Source organism: Meleagris gallopavo, chromosome 11, assembly GCF_000146605.3.
Source record: "Meleagris gallopavo isolate NT-WF06-2002-E0010 breed Aviagen turkey brand Nicholas breeding stock chromosome 11, Turkey_5.1, whole genome shotgun sequence".
In the NCBI taxonomy this organism is placed as follows: domain Eukaryota; kingdom Metazoa; phylum Chordata; class Aves; order Galliformes; family Phasianidae; genus Meleagris; species Meleagris gallopavo.
The window spans coordinates 1649997-1657515 of NC_015021.2; positions in this window are offsets into that span (position 1 = coordinate 1649997).

Here is a 7519-nt window from a genome sequence, read left to right on the forward strand (position 1 = left end):
ATTAGAAGTGCCAAGCGCCAAATCCCTCTGCACTACCAGCAGGTCAGAGTTACTCAAACTTCATCTTCAGATCACCTGGGATTTGCAAAGCTAGAGCACTTGCTCTGTATTAACTGCGGTGTGTGTTCGCAGAAGCACAGGAGGCTGAGGTGGGCAGCATGTCTGCATCCCTCTGCCCAGCCCTCAGCCCAGAAGAACCGCCTACAGCAGATGCCCAAGCGGCTTTGGAAGACCTCCAAGGAGGAGTCCCCATACCTCCCTGATCCCTGTGCCAGTGCTGTGTGGGTGGCTGAGCACTGAAGTGCTGCTGAATGTTCTCAGGGAACCTCCAGTGTGCCAGCTTGTGCCCATGGCCTCTTGTCCTGGCGCTGGGCACCACAGAGCCAAACCTAGCTCTGCCTTCTTCACACCCCCCGTTCAGGTATTTATAGACATTGATGAGATCCCCCAGAGCCTTCTCTTCTACAAGCTGAACAGCTAGTTTATTTAGCTATAATTAAAGCCCATGCAGAATAGCCTAACAAAACATTTTCAAGTACAACACTGCTCAGTCATACTTGAGAAACTATCAGCCTGCAGGACACACTCCTGTACAGCTCTCAGCAGAGGCACGAGCACCACACCCTCGGGCTGACCTGTGCCCCTGGGGCCAGGCTGGGGCCCTGCAGCCGCCCCGCAAGGTGCAGGGTGCCAGGCCCAGCCGGGCCCACATGCAGCCAGACAGGCCGCTGACGTGCGAGAGCAGCACGAAACACGCTGTCACTCAAATCCGGCACAAAACGCCTAAAGTGGATTCTGGATATTCGCTGGGTATTTTTAGTTTGCTCTTAAAGGGACCGGCATCTCTTAGCTACAGCATAACCGGCAAAATTCAATTCTATTTTCATCCTAGGGCTTTCTTCACAAGTTTGCTGTTATAAATAAGAAGGAGATGCGCAGTTCCACAAAGAATGAAAGAACTCTTGATTTTATAGCAAATAGCTTCCAACCTGCATCAATAAATATACACACATTTATGACTGAAAAATGCTTTGGGCACATGAAAGACAAACAGATACAAAACGCGGCAAATTCCTGCCTACTGAATAAGGATTCAGCTTGGAGCTCCACAAAAATCATTCACACAATCAAAAGAGCCGTAAGAAAATAAAAATCAGACCCTTCCTTCCCAAGCACTGGCATTTCTTCAGCATCACCACATATATATTACTTAAACGTGTGTACATATGTAAGGCACATCTGCTCCTAATTTATAAAAAATCAGTTCCGTTTTCTTGTGTGTGTGTTTAGAACAATGAACACCAACTTGGAAACACTGAACATGCAAAATAACTTCTGGAGACAAAGACTGCTGAATCTCAGTCTGAAAAGCAACTTCACACACGTTAAAATTAAAGGGGCTTTCTAGCAGCTAGGTTCTCACACATCCCTCAATTTGTGTGTTAATTTCACTGGAAAAAGCACTTTGAACAGCACTGAATACGTTGCTTCCTATTCTGTGAATTAGGAAATTATACATTTTATTACTCTAAAATCCAAACAGTTGATGGAGTCCTAAAATGACTAAATGCCCACAGGCACCGTTAAACCCAAACCTGCCACTAACGATTGCTTCTATCAATATGATGTCAGGAGGCATTTCCAGCCCCGCATCTCAGTGCAAGTCTCCCGTGTATTTAATTCTCCACAGCTGAAGAAAATGAAAGCCAAGTGCCATAAACTGATTACACGATGATTAATGCTGATTAATGGGGAATGACGACATTTTACATGCGGCATTCAGTAAATTCAAAACGCTGTTCAAAGGGATCTCTAAAGAGTAGTCACGATAATTCATTACTTCAGTCAGAATCACCAAGAGCCCCGAAAACCGAGTAACACACAGAACAAAATACACACTATTTAAACGGAAATAAGGTACAGCCACATTATACATCCTGGCAATCATTCACAGCCTATTAAATCCAGCTTACATTTCCAGGAAAGTCCTATTATAGACCCACCTTACATCCAAACATTAAAGATATTGTGTTGTTGGTACATGCTACTTTACAGTGGCATAGCATCGGAGAAAAACAATCCAAGTTTTTTATGCTAGGAGACATTTTTTCAGACCCTGTGCACTTCAATCGATCCACGACTGAGATTCCAGAAAAATGCCTCTGTAAGCGCTGCTTGCTGCCTGTCTTTGACATTTACTCTAAGTCCATAGTGTTCAGAAATAAGCCTTTATATAAAACAGCTTGAATCCTTCAGGAAAAAAATTGCTCCATGCTAGAAACCAGATCTTAAAAAAAGCAAACAAAAAAATCCCGTGTCCATTTTTAAAAACGTTCGAGTCAGCTTTACGTGTAATTACATTAGCGTCAGCCTGGAGCGACAACTGTACGGCAGCCCCAAGTGACACTCGGATCCTCGCACCAGACCCCGGGGTTAGATCCACCGCTGCTGCTCCACCTGCTGCAGTGCAAGGTCTGCGATCTCCTCCTCCATGAAAACAGAAGCAACTCCAGCAGAGCCACGATGCTCGGCTCGGTGTGCGCTGGTTGCTTAGGGGAGGGGCAAGATGTTGCAGTAAGGGACTCGCCGCACGGCCCGCCAGAGATCAGCCCAAGCTTCCCGCAAGGTGCTTTCGCACTGCACCAATGAGCATGTGAAAACCCATTTTAAAATCAGATGTGCGTAATTATAAAACCGGGCAAGTTGTAAGCTTAGCAGCAGGGTATTTGCTGATCTGCAGTTTGCACAGCTTTGACAAGGAGCTCTCAGCAGACCACAGAATGGATGGCTATGGGATATTTAATCTTCATTTTCTAGCATTAAAAATTCAAGGTTAATGAAACGTTAAGAAACATTAACTGCTGAGTAAAACTCCTAGTGGTCTACAGAAGCAATTAAATAGCAACAGAAAGACACAAATATTCTCCAGCTTCAACACAATGAAATTACAGAATTGTAGGGGCTGGGAGGGATCTCCAGAGATCATAGAGTCCAATCCCGCTGCAAAGCAGGCCCCCTACAGAACTGCACAGGTAGGTGTCCGGCAGGTCTTGAATATCTCCAGAGAAGGAGAATCCACAACGTCCCTGGGCAGCCTGTTACAGTGCTCCATCACCCTCACTGTGAAGAAGTTCCTCTGCATACTGGTGCAAAACTTCCTATGCTCAAGTTTATGGCTGTTTCCCTTTGCCCTATCTCCACAGACCACTGAAAAGAAGTCAGCCGTGTCTCTCTGACTCAGAAATCAGAAGCTACAGTTCCCCCCCCCGCCCCCCCCCCCATTGTCTTTAGGAAGTCAGAAATAATTTGGTGTATCTATCCATCAGTTTGGTTATGAGCCGCTCTCGGAGTTAAGTATTCCATTACAAGCAATGGTACTACTGAATATTTAAAAAAAAAAGTTTTTAAAAAAAGTTCTTTCCTTAGAACTGAAGTAAATGCAGTCACAGTCTCCTTAAGATTTTTATTATTTGTTGTATAAGACACTTATAAAAATTGGTTATTGAGGTTTTTTTTAATCATAACCTATAAAGGCTCAATTCTTCCCCCCCCCTTCCCCAGAGGCATCAGTCTGTGCAGAATTTTGATATATTTCTGTATTTTAACCTGATATTACAGATTTTGATCAAGAGCACATTCTCTGTGATTTCTCTCCCAGAAGCTGACAAACTTTTACAAAAAATAAAAATAAAAATCAATTCAATAACTATAAGCCATAACATCAATTTTAAATTGTGCTGAATAATTTTTTTTATTATTTATTTATTTTTTAAAGCAAGCATTGAACACTCTCAGAGAAGTTTGCTCTCCTTTTGGTTGTGACTGTTCACCTAAGTTTAAGTCTCAAGCAGCCTGCTGTCATCTCCGTTTTACTTCACCTGGTTTACCTGATGAGTAAGAAGTGTAATATAGTGAAAAATGGACATCCACACTTACAGCTCAGAAATAAGGAGCTTCACGAATTATACTGTAGACAGTCATCTTAACAAACGTGCAGACTGATGAAGCCAAAACTAAAGGCAAAACATCTAGAGAAAAAAATGCAACTCTGCCCACAATAAACCCAAAATGAACTTCATTTTCATGAGGCCCTCCTCCTTGGCAGAAGATGCTACATTAACAAGCATAGCTTTCTTTCCAGCACGTGCTATGACCTACACTTGCTCACCAAAAAACCCGAGGCATCGCTTCCTACAGTAGGTCATCTGCAACAGTAGCAAACCAAAAGAAAAAATCCTAAGTGGAAACAAGAAAATGTAGTTACATGCACACACAGATGCATCTTCTGTGTGTATATATGTTGGGTTAAGCTTCTCTTGCATATGCATTTAAATCCAAGGGCAGTCTTGAGCATAATAGAATCAGTGAGGAATCTAGAAAAGCTCTCTATTTCCCTTCAGGTGGTTGGGGGTCACAGCATACAATCTCTTGTCTGAAGAACTAGGGCAAAGCACACTGAATGATAAGCTTAAACATCACACACAAGAAAGAAAAAAAATGCACAAGGGAAAAGAAAACAGCAAAGCACTGCCCATTCCACAAAGAGCAGAAGACTGTTGCTATACCACAACGCAACCTTTTCTATACACAACAGTCTATTTTGTTTCTGTAGTTCCAGTCGTATTGCAACAGTATTCTAATGAAATACATAGCCAAATGCATGGCAATTTCATGACAAAGTCAAAGAGGAAAAGCAACTGGAGTGTTGCACAAATAGCTTTTTGTAATGCAGAAAAAAATAAGCTCTAATGTGCCATGGGCATAGAAGAATCAATAAGTGGAAAATACAGTCTACACATCCACAAAGGATTCGGTCAGTAAGATATGAAAGAAGAAAAAGCTTAAGTAACTTCAGGCAATTACATCTACATTGTTGATGAAGACCACATAACATCTGAATCTTTCAGCCATGTCTTCACAGCTCTAGGCAAACAAATTGGTTACACGACAAAACTGCCTTTGTCTTTACATAAATCACAACTTTTAAGAATATCATATCTTGTTACACAAGCTTAAAAATACAATACTTAAATTTGTGATGTTTAAGTATAGTTTGTTGACTAAATCCCAAAATTTAACAGCAATGGTTTCACTTGCTCAAAACAATTATTTGCACTCCAAGGCATCTTAAATATGCAGCTGTGAACATAAAGCTTCCAGAGATCTGAACAAAATCATACAAACACCCGTACTCAAAATATCTCAAATCTACTTTTGAACTCTTCACCTCCCTATATAACTGCTGTTCTGACTGCAACTGAAAGTTAGATAAACATTTCAAAAGACAAAAAATAATCAATTAACACACAAAGCCATTGTTGAGAAGAATGCAGCCTTAACTCCTTATTTAACAATCCTCCTTCCCAATTTAGAGGGCCAAACCTGAGCTCCTTCAGTCTGAGCCTTTGGTTTCCATGCTGATGATCCAGAACAATTTTTAAAAGGGAAGACTGCAAGATAAAGCGTTACCACTTCTATCTAATGTTACCATTTGTAAGGTCACGAACAAATCTGTATTCATTGAACACAGAACAAAAATTTAAACTCTTCCTGCACAGGATTCCACCTGATCCCATAAAAAATGTAAAAATTACAGTTTTATATTTAAAAATTTGAGGAAACGAACTCAAAAAACTTTAAAAACTGATAGTTACTCTAAAGTGATCCCACTGAAGCAACTTTTCATGCTTCTGAAAAGACTACATAAAAAATGAATTGCTTTATTTCAAGTTTCTTTCAAATGTTTACTTGGCAATAACACATCTTCATTTATGGTTCCCACATGTTCAATAAAAATACCAACATCATTAAGTACTTTAATTAGTACGCAAAAGTAATTGTTATTATCATAAGATAAGAAAGCTGTTATTTCCAAGAGTCCTTGAGATAAGAGAATCAAGAGTTATATAGTATCAAAAAAGAACTACAATCCCTTCAGGAACCTAATATTCCTGTTGAGCATTTACCCACAATTCTTGAGTGTTTGCATGTACTTCTACCTGTTTCATCAATCCATGTGTTGCACCCATATTCTCATACAATATAGGTAAGGAATCAACAACCTCGTAAGATGACCTGGAATTTTTAAATGGCACGAAGAAGTGCAGGACTAATTTGGCAAACACATCACTTCCTCAGAATGCCAAATCAAAGGGAAAAAGACTACACTAACCTTCATATTGCATTGAAAAGAACATGTCTCCCAAGTATCACTGCAGGCACCCGTCAGTCTGGTGGGATTCTAGTTTAGGTTCCTTTTCCCTCAAGTACACCTTGAACTTGTACACCTCCAGGATACTTAGCATAATCCAATAAAAAATAAGATACTTTTTAGCATTCAAATTAATTAAATCCAATAAACTTATTTTAATCTCTTTTCCTCATAATCTTAACACATATAGATATTGAAAGAATACACAGAACTCCAAAATTAGTTTACATAAGGAAGCTATGATACTGGCTTAAGATTACTTCATACTAACAGAGAGCTCTAAAGCAATGGCTGTAACTCTATCCTTTACTCAAGGAGCAGTAATTCTGTAAGCAATTTCTATAAGGTTAAATGAAATTTGAACACTAGCTTCATAAGCACCAGTGTTTGGTGCTAACTGCTCCTTGGCTTTGCTACTGTTACTCCCCAAAATGCAAAATGACCACTCAAATGATTTTGAGGAAGCAGTCAAGAAATGCACTGTTTGTTCCTGCATGCTCTATATTGCCAGAAAAATCATCTGCATGGTACTTTTAGGCAAAGGGATTTATTTCTTGAAAACACCATGACCTCAAGACTTATTCTTCTTGTAAAAGTTAACTTTGGCAGCTATTTCTATCTCAGAAGCACCTTTTTGATGGCTTGGCATGTATACACATCTGCAGGAGCTAAAATGCAGCCACTGTGACACCTTCAGTTAAGAACACTGACGTGCATCTGCCCTTCTTAAGGAGCTTCACACACTCTCATGCACAAAATTTGCAGTGCCCATTCAATCTGACCCACATATGCCCAAAATAAACATGACTGAATATGCACACACACACACACACACACACACACACACACACAAAAAAAGAATCCTCTGCGTTGTTTTAATAAAACACATACATCAACAATGGAAAGATAATTCCTGGGAGAATAAGAAGTTGACCTGTCTCTTCGGTTCCCAAAATCTTGAGTAACACAGCCCCATTAACTTCAGAAGGAAGGTGAAATGCTATTTTGGAAAGAGAAAAATTGATTAACAGCATCAATTTTTTTTAATTTGCCCTGCAGTGGCACTTAAGTCCAGAACAGTTCCAATGAATAGATGTTTTTCAGTGGGCATTTATGATTTTCTCCCAGTGTACTCCAAGTCTGAAATGGTTAAGTGGAAGACAGATCTGGGACATCACTTCGATGAGGTCCTTCATAAGCCTTGATAAGTCAACCCAAAACACGCATAAGAATACTTTCCTTCCCCACTGATTGACCATCTGTATGAGCATTTTATCATAAATTGTTTTTAGAGTTCTCTTAAGTACA